The sequence below is a fragment of the Pongo abelii genome, chromosome 4 (genome assembly GCF_028885655.2).
Source record: "Pongo abelii isolate AG06213 chromosome 4, NHGRI_mPonAbe1-v2.0_pri, whole genome shotgun sequence".
NCBI classification, from domain to species: Eukaryota; Metazoa; Chordata; class Mammalia; order Primates; family Hominidae; genus Pongo; species Pongo abelii.
The window spans coordinates 32,194,560-32,214,587 of NC_071989.2; the positions used below are offsets into that span (position 1 = coordinate 32,194,560).

At 47.0% G+C, this 20,028-nt stretch overlaps 1 protein-coding gene across 1 annotated transcript in view; it reads left to right on the forward strand.

Annotated features, from left to right (window-relative positions):
* The first annotated feature begins 2,535 nt into the window (after positions 1-2,535).
* The window catches only part of PDZD2 (PDZ domain containing 2), a 468,191-nt gene continuing 450,698 nt past the window's right edge, over positions 2,536-20,028 (forward strand). Inside the window, exon 1 of the mRNA XM_024246854.2 lies at positions 2,536-3,043. The gene's annotated coding sequence lies outside the window, so the exon portion shown is untranslated. The remainder of the gene's footprint in view (positions 3,044-20,028) is intronic.

Below are 20,028 nucleotides of genomic sequence, written 5' to 3' on the forward strand. Positions count from 1 at the left end.
CTTGAAACTTACTTGGAAGAGCAGCTGAGGCGGAAAGATGGAAAGCAGTCTTTTCAAGAGTTGGTAAGGAAACCTCCAGTTTTAGTTTCAGCTGCCTGGTCTGCAGATTTTTCTTCATAGAGGGAGAAAGCTCAGAAGTAAACCACATGGCACTGCAATCCATGAGGATCTGCTTGGACTCACCTAAACCACGCTACATTCTGTCACTGATATAGCTTGGGATCACACATTTTTTCTTTGTTTATCATTTTAACCTTCCTTTGCTCTGAAGTCTTAGATTTTCTATATACAGCCTCCTCCTCCTCCACATCACATATATTATGAGCACTAAATTAAAATGGCAACTTTGATAGAAGTACTAATCTGTGACTAAATGTTTAACAAGGGGGCAGAAAGGATTTACATTTTGATCTTCAAACATTGGAAAATAAATGCCCTCAGTTGTCAGCTTTCCAAATTGACAAGACCTCAAGGGCAAAACAAAATTTCCATGCATTTGATTGACCTCTGTGAATTGAGCTATTATTAGCAGATGAGAACTTGCCAAAAATACCTGGAAAATACCAGCTGAAAAGTGATTGAAACGAAGTATTTAAAGCAGGTCAGCAGGGCCATGTCTGAAGGAGACAGATTATAAAATACATCTGCATATATTGTATTTATACATAATATATGCCACATATAACATACATATATATACCTAACAATTCATTTTAATTCAGCAAATATTTATTGAGTGGCTATTGGGTCGGACACCATGCCACCCTAGGCTTTGGGAACACAAACAATAAGCTTTAAGTTCTCTTACCTCCAGGAACTCACAAGCTAGAAATATGTGAGACAAAACGCCATAATTCCTACAACATAATACACCTGACAAGGGTTAGATGAGCAATTTGCATAAAGTGCTACCATTGCAGCAATTAACAAGGCAGAGGAAACGTGATGTTTGTTCTGATGATCAGAGAAGCCTTTCCAGTAGAGATGACATTTACCTCCTTGGGATTTCAGCAGACACAGGAGAGTGAGAATGTCACTCTGGCAGAGGAAACAGAATTTACAAATTAGGAGTACATGGCTGGAATGAAAGAGTTGGGAATGGAGTGTATAAGAAATAGCAGTGACTACAGTTTGAGTGATACATTTATTTGCATATTCATTGATTCAGCAAACTTTTAATGGGTGCTGAGGGAGGTAGGCCCAAGGTATGTGCTGGGTACAGAGGCTGAGAAAACACGGGACAGAGTGGTGGAAGATGGGCCTGGGACTGTGAAAATTCAGAAAGCACCAGCCCTGTTTGATCCTTCTAGAAGGATTTTTTTGTGGTGTCCCAGTGATACCTTTCATTGATAATGGTTACCATTTCATTGAGCACCTCCTAAGTGCTGTGCTGAATAGCTGTGTTACTGCTGGTTCCAGCAATCCTGCATGGTAGGTGTTTTCTCTATTTACACATAGGAAGAGAAGCTCTGAGTGCCTGAGTGCCCAGCTTGTCATATACGATGCTTGGATTTGTGCAAGCATTGATCTCAATGGCCTGGTAATTATAAAAGCTGAAGAACAGCTGAAATCAAGAACTTCTCCACCCCAACCCCTGAGGACAATACCACCTCCAAATGCCTTGGGACCACTCTGGTCTCTGGTGTTGTGGGACAGCGCTGTCCGGTCTGCGCAGGTGATTTATGTCTGCCTGCTTTTCGGAGAGGCCAGAGTTTATTGCCTTGCTGGGCAGAACTGCAGCTGGGGCCTGCCCTGTCCCACCCCCATCCCCCCGAAAGCAAAGATTTCCAATTACTGTTCTGTAGAAAATGTCAAAAGCATTATTCAACTATTCATTATCCCAGGTTTTGCAATTTTTCATATGTTTTTACTCTTATCTGCCAGCACTTGAAAAAGACCAGCTTTTTCCTCTTAAGAGAGCTTAATTTGCAGAGCTGTGCAGTCTTCCTATTATGTTCTTATCATCCTCTCCCTGTGGTAGGCAGAATGACAAGGATGACAAAAAAAGAACCAAAAATATTTGAAGGCCTTCCTGAAAATCCACCGGAATGAAGGATCCCAAAAGCCTGAGGCTCGGTTCCTCGAGTAACCTGGACGGGGGCCAAGGGCGGCTGGCATTAGCTCTCACAGTCCACTCGGCAGGAGCTCGTGGCTAGTGCTCATGGGACCAAAACCACCACCCCAGGGCCATGGGATTTCCCCCAGGGGCTTAACTGGGGGATTAAGCAGCTCTGAGGTGCCAAGAGGTCCCTTCTCCCCGAAATCCTCGTACCAGTGCTAAATTACCTTTGGTATCCCAAGGACCAGAGGCTAAGGGTAGCTTGGGGTGAGTGGTTAGCTCTTCTCCCATCTCCTCTGGCCCCTCCGCCCCATTCTTTGATAAGGCAATTGACATTTTTCTCTTTGCTATGTAAAGTGCTATGCAGAGGCAACTTCACGTCCCCTAGCTCGCTCTGTTCCACCTAGATGGCGCCCTAAGCCCCGCCTGTATGGAGATTCGGAGCAGCCATCTCCCTGGATGCCTTCCTCCCACGATCCCCAGGTTTCTGAAGCGGGCGCACCAGGACTCCTGGCTCACCCAGAGAGACGCCTTGCCCGCGGCGGGGCTCGCTCGGGGAAATCCCCGCCCACCTTGTTATTCCTGCAGGGGAATCCCCGCCCCCCGTCCCTGTCACTCGGGGAAGGGAGTTCCCGCCCCTCGAATCAACCAGGGTGAGGGAATCCCCGCCCATCCTGGAGGCTCGGCGGATCCCCTGCGCAGCGCGGCGGGGAGCGGACCCCAGCGCCAGTGCGTGCCGGCCCCGGGCAGCGGGACGCGGCGGGGCGGCGGCTGCAGGCAGCGGAGGAGCCGCAGGCCGAGCCCAAGGCACCGGGATTGCGCCTCCCGCGGCTGCCGGCGAACCCCGGCTCTGCAGCTCGGGGCAGGCGCGGCGGCGGCACCGGTGGTGGCCGCGGTGGCGGCAGCTGCGCGAAGACTCGCCGGGCGGCGCCTGGGTCTGGACGCGCGAGGAAGCCGCGGGAGCCTCGGCCGAGCCGCGAGCAGGTGAAGCGACCGTCCCGCTGCAGCCTGGACGCGCGGCTCCGGGTGGGCAGGGGATGAGGGAGGCCCAGTACCCCCGAGACCGTGTGTGCCCAGGAAAGTTTAGCGACAAATCCGGGTGCGGGAATCCCAGCCCTGGCAGGGCGGGGAGTGAGGACGCCGAATTGAGGTCCCACGTTGGGCGGCGCAAACTCCTCTAGCATCCGGCCGGGGACGGGGAGGGCGCAGCCCAGGGGAGGGGGCTAGACAGAGCGGGACCGAGACAGCGGGACAACCGGAGACGCACTGCCGGGGGTACTCAAGACAGGGCCGGGAGCTCCTGCCCGGGCGCGCATCCCGGGTCCCCATCCCTGGGCCGTCTTCTGGTCCCCTCCTCCGACAGGAGCGGAGGTACTCAGGTACTCCGACCTCAGGTAATGTCTTGGGGACCATCCTCCCTCGGGCTTGTTTCATCTCTCAACCCCCGCCTCTTTGCCCAGATGAGACGTTAGACGCGGGGCGAGGGAATGCATGGGGCGCGCAAAGATCAAGGGCATCTTAGGGCCGGTTATTGGCGTCTGCCGGGGAGATGGGGAACATAGTGATAGGGAAATCCTGCTCTCTCTCTGAAGTCGAGTTTCTCCTAAAATCTGGTTTCCCCCTCCCTCTCTTCCTCTCTCCCTCCCTCGGGTTTGCGTTTGTGTTTTAAGTCTTTGAGCTGCCTGTGGTCCCCGCTATTTGGAAAATCCATTAAAGCGCAAGGCTGAATTCAGCAGCAGGAGGGTCCAGGACCCCTGGCAGGAGTTTGCCAGAAGCTGTCCTGGGCAGCCCAAATCTATGCAGAGACCTTGATAAGGGACACTGGAGTGGGAAGAGGACAAGGTCTGGCATGGGCTGGTCGCAGAGACTGGAATGGCAGGCACGAGGGCATTCCAGAGCTCCAGACCTGCCCTGGGACTGGCCGTTGGGCAGTGTTGGGGGATGGAGCTGAGTCTGAGTCTGTCCCCTGCAGCTGGCCCAACCTCTTGCCTCCACCAAAGGTAGGGTAGGTGGATATGTTTGCCTTGACAAATCGCAATGAAACTACTGGAAGTGGTTGCTGAGTGGCTGCAGTAAGTGTTGCCCTGATCTGTCCTTGCAGAGAGACCCCCTGGACCTTCAGGGCCTGTTCTCCAGTGGGGTCTCCTACACTGGAGGGCTTTAGGGGCCTGGCATCTCTACTGGGCCAGCTTTTGTGGGTTGTGACTTCTGGGTACCAGATAGGTACAGGTTGGCGGGTGTGAAGTGGGAGTGCTGCTTGTGGGGGCAGAAGAGAATGTCTCAGAACACACCCCTGGCTGTAGGTGGTGGTTCTGGCTTCATCAATTCCTTCTTCCATTAGGATGGGCCCAGAGCTGCTGCTCCTATAATAACCATCTAGTTGTGTGAGTGAGTGAGTGAGTGAGTGTGTGTGTTGCGGGGGTTAGGTGTAGGAGTAGGGGGGTGGCAGGTGCTAGGAGAGGAAAAATCAGAACCATGTAAAGTATATAAATGCACCTACCTTGACATAGTTAATATGCTCCTGGAAAAATATTGAATTATACTTTAAATCTATCGCTGAAATTGATTTTGCATGCACTTTATGGCAGTTTACTATTTAAGGAAACTTATGATAATTTCTCTATTCATTTCAATCATTTTATTTTTGGAATACCTGTGGTTTGCTGTGCTGGAGGCTGAGGAGGCTTCGAGGTTCCAGGATATGCTTAGATGAAAGATGCTCCCTCGCTGCTGTCAGTTTGTCAGTTTCCGTCCAGCAGGAGAAGAGAAAGAAGCCTGCTAAGCACTATGGTGCAGACCAGTGCACATGCTGCATGTAGTAGATGCCATGTGTTTATTGGATGAAGGAGTGAAGAGATGATTAAGTGAGTAAAGTACCTGAAGAGTGGTCCAAATAAAACATTTTGGGAGTATGGAGGAAAAAGAAGTCACTTTTGCTGGAGAGGATCTGAAAGGTTTTGTGGAGGAGCTCTTAGGCAGAAGTTGAGAGGTTGATCCTGAGTTAGGACTCAGTGCTAAGGACTCAGAGGAACTAACTCAGAGGAACTTAGTTCTCCAGATAGTAGGGAGATGTGTGGGATTTTTTTTTTTTTTTTTTTTTTTTTGAGACTGGGTCTCATTGTTGCCCAGACTCAAGCAATCCTCCCACCTCAGCCTCCCGAGTAACTGGGATCACAGGTGTGTGTTACCACACCCAGATAATTTTTGTGTTTTTTGTGGAGATGGGGTTTCACCATGTTGCTTATGCTGGTCTCGAACTCCTGGGCTCAAGTGATCCTGGTGTCTTGGTCTCCCAACGTGCTGGAATTACAGGCATGAGTCACTGCGCCCAACCTGGACCCTCGCTCTGCTCCTACACAACCCTTTAGCACACTCACCATGCTGCCCTGGGTGTGTTTCTTTAGGGCCTTATTTTTTTCATACCCAGATAAGGCCTGGAACAGTTGCTAATCAACTTCCTCAGGTTAGACAGGAAAAGAGGCAGAGGGAACACCCCAGACCCCACTGCCCTGGGCTGATCATACTGTAGGGTGTTGTGGAAACCCTCTCCCAGAGGCTCCAGGCCTGGTGAGCTGAGCAAGATAACACAGAGCTGTGGATACTCCCTTGCCTTTGATCATGTGGGCCTAAGTGACTCAGACCATGGTGGTGGGGGCATCTCTGTTGGAAGGTGGCTCCAGGTCTCTCCTACTGCACCATCCACAAGGGGACAAATTCCAAAGATGAACCCACAAAAGGTCAGGAGCAAATTCAAAGAGAGGCTGAATCTCTTTAAGAAGACAGACTTAGAGACTCAAGTTTTCAGCCTCTTTCTTCTGCCCTCAGACACATCCCCGCAGCACCAGGGAGGATGCTGAGGTCAGAGTTGAGTTTCAAGGACAGGAAGAGCTACACAGGCAAGCCCATGAGAGAGGTTAGCAGACAAGTGGAGAGGCAGGGATGTCTCAGAGGCGCCCATCCCCAGAAGGATGATAGGAAAAGGCCACTGATAGAACAGTGTCTGCAAGGGGTGTTCATGAAGCCAGGCTGCAAGGGAAGAAGGAGACAATGATTGCCAAGACAGTGAAACTGCAGGTATAGACACTGGATCCAGAAGTGTGCTGCTTGAAAATAATCCACAGAGTATTTTGAGGAGGTTGTAGCATTGAAGGAGGGTTTATTCATGAGAGTCCCTCCATTCTCCCTCCCAGGCATGTTTGGTAAACAAAAGAGATATGGGAGAGAGTAGAGAAGCTAGATCAGGGGTGTTTGGGCTGGAAGAGGTGAGCAAGTGCAGGGAAAGAACAATCCTGGCATCTGCCTTCCCTGGAAGGCCAGAGGGAAGTAAAGGTTGGTGAGGCCCTGGAGAGAATGAGGAAAACAGGGGAGGCATTTGCTGAGACCTGGGGTCACTTCGTGAAGCTGGGGGCTGGAGGAAAGGGCTGCAGTACTGCTGCCTGCCAGGGGAAGCAAACCCGGCACCTGGCACTAGTGGAGGCAGCCAGGAGGGAAAGGAAGGACTCCTGAGTTGGGGTCAGAGGCTTTGGCTGGAATCCTAGCAGTGCAGAGAACTTCCTGCTGGGCCAGATGATTAGAAATTTTGAAGCCTCCATTTGGTCATGTGTAAAATTGGTGCAGTCGCTACTTCACAGGGTTGTTCTTAGGAGGAATCAAAAGAGGTAGTAAGGTGTGTTTGGAAGGCCCTCCATGACAGCATCTGCTGTATAGGGGGTCCTTTTGAATAGTGTGTCCAGAAATGCATAAACCTCTCACCAAAGTCAGTGAGAGCCCAGCTGAATGCAGAAGGCAGGAGTTTTTAGCAGACTTGCCTGAAGCTTTCTTTCAGCTGTGGATGAAAAGCTTTGGACTACTCTGAGCAGTTGGGTCTCCCTGTTCGCACCTTGACAAATCCTTCAAGATTTCTGCCTTTTAATCCATTGGCTTGTTGCAGTGCTGCGTCTAAATTTAATGTCCCTCTCTTATGCAAAGATCCAGTTACCAGGTGCAAGGCAGGGAGAGGCTGGACAGTCTCCTCTGTCCTCCATGGTTTGGAAGGGGATCATGCACTCACACTTGGTAACGCCTGAATTTGAGGAAGCTGAGGCCCAGAAAAACAGAGAACTTGCCCCATTAGACAACCAGAACTAGAGTCACAAAACACAGTTGCTTGATCTGGGGAACTCTTGTATTTCAATAGCAGTGGTGTTGGCCAAGATGCAGGTGGCTGAGGAAGAATTAAAAATCTGCAGTCCCCCTTGGTTTTATTAATGGGTCTTTGATTATAGTTGAAAAGATGAAAAAATAGTCTCACTTATTAGTGAAGAGGCAAAGAAAAGGAGCACTTGACTTACTAAACACTAAGTAGATATGTGCCAAATTAAATGAAATTGGGGAAAATATGAATAATTTTTTTTTTTTTGAGACACGGTCTCACTGTGTCACCCAGGCTGCAGTGGCATGACCATGGCTCACAGCAGCGTTGACCTCCCGGGCTCCAGTGATCCTTCCACCTCAGCCTCCCAAGTAGCTGGGAAGCTGGGACTACAGACACTCACCACCGCACCTGGCTAATTTATTATTTTTTAAAAATTGTTTGTAGAGATGGGGTTTTACCATGTTGCCCAGGCTGGTATCAAACTCCTGGGCTCAAGCGATCCACCCACCTCAGCCTCCCAAAGTGCTGGGATTATAGGCATTGAAGAATGTTTTTTAAGGAAATTGAAGTATAGAATTATCTGGAAATTTTTCTGAAATTATTCCTTATTTTCCAGCCGGATGGTGTATGTCTAGATTTGGACCTATGCATCGGTTGCTTATAAAAGGATAGATCTTTTAATGGTATCTAGAAATCTGACAATCTTGATCTCCTATTATCCATACTTTAGAAATAGAGAAAAGATGGAATTGGAAAAGAATACATTTCCCATGGGTTCTGGCGGGGAGTGTTTGAAGCCAGGTAAGTCATCTGATTCAGTCTGATTGTCTGAGAGCTAAAGAGTTCTGCGTTCTATTTACAAATGTGTTCAAGAAGACACTGGGAGCATTTACAATTTGAAAACTTAATAGTTGAAGAGGCCTTTTGTGGTCTGATAAGGCTGCTGAGCCTCTGAGAGACGGTTTGTTAAGACACTAAGCACGCGGAGAAAACACATTTGTCTTTTAAGCCTCTCCAGCTCCAGGAAGAGGCCTATCCCTGGTGGTGGCCGCTCTCCAATGCCAGTAGTGTATTCACCCCACACTCTTGATGGGGCCAGCAAACAGTCTCCATTCTGAGAGTTCTGGCTGCTCCATGCATGCATTCCTTACCAGAATGCGTTCTGAGTGAATAATGAGTGGTCTGTGAACTTCCAGAAGATCAGAAACTTAAGATTCTCAACTCTCTTTATGAAGCCATTGAATGAAACCAGAGAGCATTGAACACCTGGCTGACAAAGTTATTCTTGGATTATTTGTTTTTATATACAGTGTTTCTGGGGCTCATCAAGCCCTCTAGGAGGCATGAAGAGGTTTTGGAGAAGCAGCATTGGGGGAACCGACTTCACAGCACAGAGGATTAATTTTGCACACACAATTGTTGTGAGCTCTGGATGAAATAATAGCAAGGAGATGGGGGAAGTTTTGTTGTCTTTTAAGTCTAAGAAGCAGTCTGAAATGCCTAGATATCCACAGGAGAATTTAAAAAATCACAAATTCTTAAGGATCTGCAAGTCCTTGAAAGGGCATTATCCAATCTCTTGCCTTCAGGGAAGAATAAACTTAGCTCATTCCAGTTAAGGATCTATGGTTTTAACAGCTTCCTGAGGAAGGGGCATCCATGGCATATTTGGCCCTTAACACAGTGATACCCTAGACTGGTTCTTTGAGGTGTTTTAGCAGGAGTCGAAATGGATTTCAGAGGGGTTACTCTTGGTCTCTTTTTTTTTTTTTGAAATGGAGTCTTGCTCTGTCACCCTGGCTGGAGTGCAGTGGCACTATCTCAGCTCACTGCAACCTCCGTCTCCCAGGTTCAAGCGATTCTCCTCCCTCAGCCTCCTGAGTAGCTGGGACTACAGGTGCGCACCACCACGCCCAGCTAATTTTTGTATTTTTAGTAGAGACATGGTTTCACCATGTTGGCCAGGATGGTCTCGATCTCTTGATCTTGTGATCTGCCTGCCTTGGCCTCCCAAAGTGCTGGGATTACAGGCATGAGCCACTGTGCCTGGCCGGTCTCATTTTTATCAACACTTGGACACCTCTAGTACTTGGCTTTGCAAGCCCTAGACTTTATCATCCAAGTTAACACAACAGACCCTGTTGTCCTGGCCTCAGGACAGCCATCATCCTGCTTGGCTAAAAATAAAGACAGCACTCATGTAGTGTAGAATTAGAATTCCTACCGTGAGCGGGGGCGCGCTTTGTGCTGTGGCTACCCCAAAGTCAATTCCCTGGCTGGGACCTGCCAGCTCAGGCAGTGGGAGTTGTACTGGGAGGAGGGTGGGAGAGATGGTAAGTTTGGATCTCAGTGTACTCAGTAGGGGGAAGGGGGTGGGGAACTGGGCTGCCTTACATGGGAGGCCTCCGAGCATCCCCAGGCAGCTGGTGAGAGGAGAGCGGGTGCCAGGGAGCTTTGCACTACAGGGGGCCTTCTCACTACTGTCACTCCTAGGGAGATCTCAGGATACCTAGGAGGAACAAAATAAACAACTCTTTTGTCCCTTTCACCAAAGGCCAGCACGTTTCCGATGCCTGTCTAAGGTGAACCTGGCTTGTCCTGTTTACACGTCCTGGGATGTTACTGTAATTCCAATATTCCAGAAGACTCTGTTGCTGGAGAGTGGAGAGGCAAGTGTATTTTGGGGTAGCCATAATATCTTGGGTTGGTGGGTACAAGTTTGAACACCCAGTAATGCCCCTTACCCCTGAGGAATTCCAGGGACTGAGCCACCAGAAATGTCTTCAGGAACCTGACCCCTCCATGTCATGAACACTAAGTAGCTCCTGACACTGCTTATGTTTGCATGCCGGTGATCAAATGGAATCATACACTCTCTCCAAGAGCACGAAGGTTTCTTTTTCTTTTTCTGTTTAATAAAGCAAGATGTCAATAAACTCTACATTTTTGTGTGTTGGCCAATGGACACTTATAAAATGTCTGATTTCAGCTGCGTTTTCAGTTGAACACCCCCCACCACCCGCCCAACACCCTCTTTCTGGCACAGTGTGTTTTATGGAGATTTGGGTAAAACTAGGTTGTGCTATATGGGTCTCCTGATGAAGAGAATTCACTTCCAAGGCTAAAGCAGCCATGCAAATATTATTACAAAACCACTCAGCATACAAAATTGGCATAGCTTTCCTCCACAGTTTGCCACTGCCCACTCTCCACTCCTACCCCACCCTGGCCATCTTAATTCCCAGTATCATTAGGCTGAAAGAAGGGACAGCTGTCTCCAGAAAATGTGCTCCGAGTATTCCCATCAGCGTGGATTCCCAAGAGAGAGCAGGCAGTGAGATGGCACGAGGAGAGGAAGGTACTGGAAAGAATTGCATTAACCCCTCTCTGGACTTACTGCTCGTCTTTAGAAACCTAAGCAGATGTCAGGCTTATTGATTTCTTTATTGGTGGCAGCTGTGGAGCTGCAGTCCACTATTTTTGGCACCTGGGAGTGGCACATGGCCCCTGAGCACACTTCCCGCCTTCTGATCCCTCACCTGCTCAGCTTCCCAGGCTCCATCTTTATCTTGAGGATCTCTGAAGACTGCCTCTTCCCCCGTACTCTTCAGGATCCAGTACAATGCCTAGTACATGGGTAAGAATTAAAATTATTTGAATGTTCACTATTTGGCAGGCACTGTTCTAGACACTTGCCACATACAGCTCATTCAGTTCTCATAATCTGATGAGGTACATACTGTTATTACCCCATGTTCATTTCCTGGGGCTGCCGTCAGAAATTAGCACAAACTTGTTGTCTTAAAACAACTGAAATTTATCCTCTCACAGTATCCTCTTCACAGGTCCGAAGTCTGAAATCAAGGTGTTGACAGGGCCGTGCTCCTTCTGGAAGCTCTAGGGGAGAATCCTTCCCTGCCTCTTGCAGCTTCTGGGAGCTGTGGACATTCCTTGCACTGCTTCAGCCCAGTCTATGCCTTTGTCTTCACGTTGCTTTGTCTGTGTGTCTGTGTCTTCTCTCTTGTCTGCATGTCTCTACTCTGTGTGTCTCATTTATAAGGACATTTGTCATTGGAGTTAGGGCTACCCAAATAATTCAGGATGATTCCAACTTGAGATTTTTAATTTAATTACATCTGCAGAGACACTTTTGCCAAATAAGGACACATGTGCAGGTTTTGGGATGTGGGTATATCTTTTGGGGAGCTACTATTCAACACAGTACAACCCCTTTTGTGATGGAAAAATGGTGATACATTGTGGTTACGGAATTCTCTGAGGTCACACGGCCGGGAGTTGGTAGAGTTGGAATTTACACACAGCAGCCTGGCTCTAGAGCTTGCATATGGACCACTACTCTCTCTTGCCTTTTAGTAAATGTGCTCCGTGATTGTTCACGGTATGAATGGAGGGCAGCATGGGTGGGGAAACAGATGGATAAAAAGATGCTGATAACAATAGTTGGCCAACATTCTCCTTCTCAATGTATTGAAAATAATAACAACAACTGATATTCATTGTTTTATGCTCTTGACCCGGGACTCGTCCTTGGATCCTCTTTTTTGGCTATTCTAGGGAGAGCTCAACTATCTCAAGGCATTGCCTACCATCTATGCGCTACTGCCTTCCAAATTTATGTCCGTAGCCTTGATTTCTCTGCTGCGTTCCAGACTCATGTGCCCCACTGCCCCCTTACCATTCCAGTGGGGGCGTTATAGGGATCTGTAACCTAACACAACAAAATGCAATCCTTGATATGTCTCTTTCAAGCTAGTTCTTTCCTTCTCCTCCTCCCATCTCAGTAAATGGCACCACCATCCACCCAAAGGCTCATTCCCAAAACTAGAAACCACTCTTCATTCTCTTTTTCCTGACATTCTGTATCCAAATCCAGGAGTAAGTCCTGTTGACCCCACCTCCAGCCTCCACCCTGTTCTCCCACCTCCATAGCAGCCACCCTTGTTAAAATCACCGCCATCTCACCCCTGGACCCATGCTGCAGTCATCTTCTAACTGGGCCACCCGAGGACACTCTTGACCCCAGCCCTTTTCCTCCGAGCAGCCAGAGGGGTCTTTTATTTTTTTAAGACTTTTTTTTTTAATATAGCAATTTTAGGTTCACAGCCAAATTGAGAGGAAAGTACAGAGATTTCCTGTATACCTCTTGCCCCTACACATGCAGAGCCTCCGCTCTCATCAACATCCTTCAGCCCATGGTTCATTTGTTACAGTCGATGAACCTGTGTTGGAACATCGTTATCCCTCGAGTCCATAGTTTACCTTAGAGTTCACTCTTACATTCTATGGGTTTGGATAAATGTATAATGTCATGTATCCACCATTATATTATAATACAGAGTAGTTTCACTGGCCTAAAAATCTTCTGTGCTCTGCCTCCTATTCATCCCTCCTGCCCCCCAACCCAGAGGGTTTTTTTTGTTTGTTTTTTTAAGAGATGGGGTCTCACTGTGTCGTGCAGGCTAGTCTCAAACTCCTGGGCCCAAGCGGTCCACCTGCTTTGGCCTCCCAAAGTTCTGGGATTACAGACATGAGCCACTGTGCCCAGCCAGAGGGGTCTTTTAAAAACACAAGTCATATCACTCCCTGGCTTAAAACTGGACATTTCTCGTTGCCATTTCAGTGTGATTCAGGCTCCTTGCCCCAGTCCACCTCTCCTATGACTCCTTCTCTTACCACTCATTGCCCTCACTCCATGCCTGACACACTGTACTTCTTTCAGTTTTGGAACACACCAAGTGCTGTCCCATATCAGGGCTCTTCTTCTGCTTGGAAACATCTTCCCCCAGATCTTCACAAGAACATATGATCTAACAGGAAACAGGACCACCCCCAGGTACTCTATCACATGACTCCTGTTTGAAATAAAATCTTTGATTTATTCATTTATTATCTGTCTTAGCTGTTGGATCATACGCTCCATTAAAGCAAAGAACTAGTTTGTGTATCTCACATGCTGAAAATAGTTCCTATTTCTGCCTTTCCTTTAAGGGTTCAAGGAAGAGGGTTTAAAATATCAAGTCTCGGCTGGGCGCAGCAGGCATGCCTGTAATCCCAGCACTCTGGGAGGCCAAGGCAGGCGGATCACAAGGTCAGGAGTTCAAGACCAGACCAGCCTGGCCAATATGGTGAAACCTCGTCTCTACTAAAAATATAAAAATTAGCCAGGTATGCTGGCACGCGCCTATAGTCCCAGCTACTCAGGAGGCTGAGGCAGGAGAATCACTTGAACCCGGGAGGCAGAGGTTGCAGTAAGTCAAGATCACACCACTGCACTCCAGCCTGGGCGACAGAGTGAGACTCCGTCTCAAAAAAAAAAAAAAAAATTAAGTCTCAGGGCAAATCGGAAAAAATCTTGAGCCTCAAAGTAGAGAAAGAGAAATGATCTTCTTAGTGTCTCAAGATTAAGTCCCAGGCCAACTAGAGAAATAGTACATTGGGAATCTGAGTGAGTATATTTCTTCCCTCTGTTAACAATCTGAGTGAGTATATTTCTTCCCTCTGTTAACAATCTGTGTCCTGGGTTTATGAGCAGGAAAATGAATTATCTAATAGACACTCAATAAATGTCTGTTGAACAAGTCAAGCACTTAAAGCATTTCGGGCACTGTTCCCAGTTATCCTTATTTTTCAGATGAGGAAACATAGGCTTGGAAAGGCTTGACTGAGGTTACATATCTATTAAGAGTTGGAGCAAGAATTTGAATCCAGATCTCTCTGTCTACTAAGCCCCTATTCCCAACCACGATTCCATACAGAATCTCTGAGAAGCAGGAACTGCCTGGGATCCCTAAAGTGTCTACAGAGCCCTGAGTTTACTAATTCATTTTCCGGCTCATAAACCCAGGACACAGATTGTTAACACACAGGGAAGAAATATACTCACCCAGATTCCCAGTGTACTGCTTCTCTGAAAAGTTGGCCTGGGACTTAATCTTGAGAAGCTAAGAAGTTCATTTCTCTTTTTCTCCACTTTAGGAGTTTCAGGCTCAAGACTTTTTCTGATCTTTCTTGCAACTTGATGATTTAAACCCTCTTCTGTGAACCCTTAAAGGGAAGACAGAGATGACCAGGTTGAGTCCTTATATGCAAAGGTAGAATTTTTCTGTAATCAGAAAAAGCTCTGAGGTCTTCTTCCTCCTGGTTTTCCTTACACGTGAACACTTTTATGTAGTTTGGTCTTTTCGGCCTGCACGTTTCTTCCTAGCTGATAAGAGCCCTAGGGTGAGAGCATGGACTCCATTTTCAGATTGGCTGTTAGCAGGAACCTCTCCATTGAGTGTTGCTAAAAGACTGGTCCATTTTTTGGTCACTAGCTTTGAGCCAGCCATGAAAGAAGACAAAGGACAGGTTCTTTGCCAGGTGTAGGGCTCAAAGTTTGCGGACTAGGGAGAATGAGAAATCACCTATTCATTTCTTTCCCTGTTGTTGGACCTCCTTTTAAAAATAAGTTCCATCTTGAGAATTACATCAGCATCCCGTAAGTAAACATTGGACAAAAAACTACTATTTCAGGCAAACAGTAATTGTGAGGATGTCCAAGACCCATAACTGTAGGTTGGGCTTTTATTCATAGAAAGGTCTATAGTGGCTGATTTTTAGTGTATCTGGCAAATATAGCTGCTCTCCTGCAGAAAGGTAGAACTCTGGCCATTTGATATATCATGCACTTCACCTCTGCTGTCGTGAGTGGGATTTGCTATGGTAACCAGAACTTTGCCCGAGGATTGTGCATGTAAGGTGTCACTCATTGGTGGTACTCTTTATTTTTAGCATAAACCAAAGAGGAGCTGCTCATTGTTCCTGCTAACATGCAGGTGGGTAGTCACAGTGGAGCCTGGGAAGATTGTATGTGCTGTTCTCATGGGGAATGTCACCACCCATCACAGTTCTCATTTGTTGGAGCAAGATGTGCTTCTGGATTTCCATTGGTTAAAATCTGTGCTGAAAGTTGTGCACTAGGATAGTTGGACTTGCTTTATTTATTTATTTATTTATTTATTTTTTTGAGACAAGATCTCCCTCTGTTGCCCAGGCTGGAGTGCAGTGGCATGATCTCGGCTCACTGCAGCCTTAACCTCCCAGGCTCAGGTGATTCTCCCACCTCAGCCTCCCGAGTAGCTGGGACTATAGTATGCACCACCATGCCTGGCTAATTTGTTTGTTTGTTTGTTTTTGTTTGCTTGTTTGTTTTGAGATGGTGTCTTGCTCTGTCACCCAGGCTGGAGTGTAGTGATGCAATCTTGGCTCACTAGAACTTCCACCTCCTGGGTTCAAGCAATTTTCCTGTCTCAGCCTCCTGAATAGCTGGGATTACAGGCACACACCACCATGCCCGGCTAATTTTTGTATTTTTTTTTTTTTTAGTAGAGACAGGGTTTCACCATGTTGGCCAGGCTGGTCTCGAACTCCTGACCTTGTGATCCTCTCGCCTTGGCCTCCCAAGATGTTAGGATAATAGGCATGAGCCACTGCATCTGGCCTGGGTTTTGTTTGTTTGTTTTAGAGACAATGTCTTGCCATGTTACCCAGGCTGGTCTTGAACTCCTGAGCTCAAGTGATCCTTCCGCCTTGGCTTCCCAAAGTGACAGGATTACAGGTGTGAGCCACTGCCCTGGGCCTAGACTTGATATTTTAAATAACTCTTTCTCAACTGCTCCTCTCCATCTTCATCTTGGCACAGCATGTAAGGTTTGCCAACAATGGGGGTCCTGCAGATAGGAGGTGGGTGCTTTCCATAAAGCCACTGAAAACTATGAAAGCTCAGCAAACATTTGAAGGAGGTAGTATTATCTTCTCAACATGACACTCATTTCTTTCCGAGTGCTTGTACTTTGTCCTTACTGCCCCCAAATCAACTTTTTTCCTTTTTTCATCCAACTAATGTTTATTTAGCACATGCCACATACAGAAAAGATATATATACTGCATATTCTCAGTACAGGGAATAAAAATAAAATTCAGTTTGCCTTGAATTATCAATTGCATCAAATTGTTTGGCTGTCTTCCGGACCAGAGGGAGGAAAAATGGTGAAAACATTGCTTCAAGAACATAGTGGCCAGGCGCAGTGGCTCACGCCTGTAATCCCAGCACTTTGGGAGGTCGAGGTAGGCGGATCACTTGAGGTCAGGAGTTCGAGACCAGCCTGGCCAACATGGTGAAACCCCACCTCTGATAAAAATACAAAAAATTAGCTGGGCATGGTGATACACGCCTGTAGTCTCAGCTACTTGGGAGGCTGAGGTGGGAGAATCGCTTGAACCTGGGAGGCGGAGGTTTCAGTGAGCCAAGATCGTGCCATTGAATGCCACCCTGGGTGACAGAGTGAGACTTCTTCTCAAAAAAAGACCAAAAAGCCAACAAACAAACACAGTGAGCCTCCTGAACCTCACTTTTGCTGGGGACTTGGAACTGGCTGGGATCTCCCTTGGCATATTTGCTGATAGATATGTATATCTAGGACTGAGTGAATCTGGAGCCATGTAACACTGTATTCCATCACCTGTGAGTTTGGTTGAGGATGCAAACTAGTCCAAAGTGAAGCTGCAGTTCTTTTATCAGTTGATATCAGCTGTGGGGCAGAAACACGAGACTGGAAGGTTCTTTCAGGCATAGACTATATCCTGTTTGATGCTGTGACTCAAGTACCTAGTGCAGTGCCTGTACTATAATAGGCCCTTCATGAAGGTTTTTTAATGAGTGAGATTAGCATCAGATTGGCACATCTGGGTGGGAGAGAAGAACCTGGGCTATACATCAGGTCCTATTTATAAGGAATCCATGAAGATCCCCATAGTCTGAAATAGTCCTGCCCTTCAAAAACATATAATCTAATGTGAGAGAGAGGACCTCTGAGGCAGCGCTAGTTATGACTTAGGATGTATGGGAAGATGAATCTTCTGATAAAAGCATCTTAAGAATTATCCTAACATCACCAATTTTCTTTTCAAATGGAAAGATTTCACGTTACACACTGATCATTTTAGATGATTTCATAAACTGTCTAAAGAATGTCACACTTGTGCAGCCCAATTCATTCATTCAGTAAATCAAATCTTTATTTGACACCTACTATGTCCTAGACCCTTAGATTCTAGTAGGGAAGACAGACATTCAGTATATGTTTTTTGTTTGTTTGTTTGTTTGAGACAGAGTCTCGCTCTGTCACTCAGGCTGGAGTGCAGTGGTGCGATCTCGGCTCACTGCAACCTCCACCTCCCAGGTTCATGCCATTCTCTTGCCTCAGCCTCCTGAGTAGCTGGGACTACAGGCACCCGCCACCACGCCCAGCTAATTTTTTGTATTTTTAGTAGAGATGGGGTTTCACCGTGTTAGCCAGTATGGTCTCGATCTCCTGACCTTGCGATCCACCCGCATCAGCCTCCCAAAGTGCTGGGATTACAGGCGTGAGCCACCATGCCCGGCCCCAATATATGTTTTCAGCTGAGTCCAGAATATGACCTCATAGAGAAGTGGTTCTCCACCCCAGTGCACATTAGAAACTGCTCCTATCATTGTTGTGAGTGACATCCATGCCAAGGATCAATTCTGAGCCTTTTACTTGATCCCTCAAAGCATTTGACACGCACACAGGTCATCCCTCCCTTATCCTTGAAACACTCTTTACCTTGGCTCTCTGGATACCACACTCTTCAGGTGTTCCTCCTGGTGCCGCAGGAGCATTCCTTCGTAGGCTTCTAGGCTGCCTCCTCTTCCTCCTGACCTCTTAATAATGCTGGAGGGCCCAGGACTCAGTGGTTGCACTTCCTGTCTTTTCTCTCTGTGATTCCTGTCTGCGATGTCTGTCATCTTGATGGCTTTAAATGTTATCCATAAGCTGAGAACTCCCACTGATCTATCTCCATTCTGTACTCCTTGCGTATATAATTATCTACTTTACCCTCCTGCTGAAGGTCTAGTGGTCATCTCAAACTTTAACAGCTGAAACCGAGTTTTGATTCCCGCCCTGCCCCTTCCAGATGCTTCATCTCTTGTTTGCTCTTTAAAAATCATTCTTTAGAATACAAGCACTGCTCCTCACTTCTCCCCTCATGGAAGCTACACTCGTCTCTCAATTGGGCTATTTTAGGAATCTCCCAGTTGCTGTTGTTCCCTTTCCTCCTCATAGTCTATTCTCAACAGAGCAGGCAGAAAGATTCTATTAACATGGAAATCATTTCCTGTCAGTTCTCTGCCCAAACCTTCCCAGGAGCTTCCCATCTCACTCAGAGGAAAAGCAAAACTCATTATATAGCCCACCAGCCCCTTGGTGGGTTCTCCCCTCCCCTTGCCCTTCCCGTTCTGATTGCATCTCTTGCATCTGCCCCAGGTCCATTGCACCTGCTATTCCCTCTGCCTGGAATGCTCTTCCTTCATGTAGCAGACTCTCCCTCACTTCCTTCAGGTGTGATTCCAATGTCACCATCAGCGAAGTCTTCCATGCTACTCTACACTAGCCCATGGCTTCATATCCCTCTTCTCAGCTTTATTTTCTCCATTGCACATTAATCAGCTTTTTTGTTTTGTGTTTTGTTTTGTTTTGTTTTTGTTTTTGTTTTTGTCACCCAGGCTGGAGTGCAGTGGTACAATCTCAGCCCACTGCAACCTCTGCCTCCCGCGTTCAAGCAATTCTCCTGCCTCAGCCTCCTGAGTAGCTGAGATTACAGATGCACACCACCACACCCAGCTAATTTTCTGTATTTTTAGTAGAGACAAGGTTTCACCATGTTGGTCAGGCTGGTCTCGAACTCCTGACCTCATAATCTGCCCGCCTGGCCTCCCAAAGTGCGGAGATTACAGGCACGAGCCACTGCGCCTGGCCTAGTTTTTTAACATATCATATATTTTACTGACCTAATTTGCTTTTCTGCCTGCTTCTCGCCATTACCATGTAAAACCTATGAGGGTTTTTTTTTTTGTAGAAGGTGGTGTCTATTTGGTTCATTGATGTATCATCAACACTTAGAACAATACTTGGCTTATAGCAGGCATTCAAAAAATACTTGTCGAGAAAGTGAATCAGAATCATTGGTATTTTTAATTTAAATACTGATGCCCCAGGGAGGGTGATTTAATTGGCATGAGGTATAGCCCAAGCACTGGTATTTTTTTTGAAGACTCCCCAGGTGATTCTAAAGTGAAGCCAGCATTGCAAACCACTGCTTTCCAAATCTGAACTCTGTTGTTTTTCTCCTTTTAAGGATTTTGCCTCTGTGGCATATGTTGTTGCATTCTTAGAAAATCCATTAGTCTCAAAACTTAAATTGCAGTGGATGGTAGAAAGGAAGTTTGTGTTCTGTGTGATAGCATATTAGGGTTTAAATTGGATCATCTCATTAGAGTAGTTGGAGTGGACATTCTTCCATTTATGAAACCTAGACTGAACTTCGATGCAGAGGCATAGACCCCATGCTGCAGAGTCAAGTGTGTTCTTTGTTAATTTCCCAGTTGAGCATCCGACTTTGTCTCTACGTTCAAAGAGAGAGAGGGGGTTTGAATCTGGCTAATTATAAACTTCATTTGCTCAAATGGGCTATGCGCATGTATTCCATACTCCCACCCAGAGTGTTCACCTGCCCACCTGCTCACTGCCTAAATTCTGTCCATCTCTGAATACCCAGGGAAAGTCTCATTCCCTTTGAAAAGCCTTCTCCTCCTTTCCTGGCTGGCAGCCTCCCCCGGAACACCTGGCATTTTTACTTGCTACCTAGCACATGTTGCTTTGTTGGTGAACCTTTTGATGGAGGTGTCTTCTTTTTTCCCTTCCCTCCCGGACTCAACTGGAACCTCTCCAAGGGCACTCAGCCATCTCTTTCA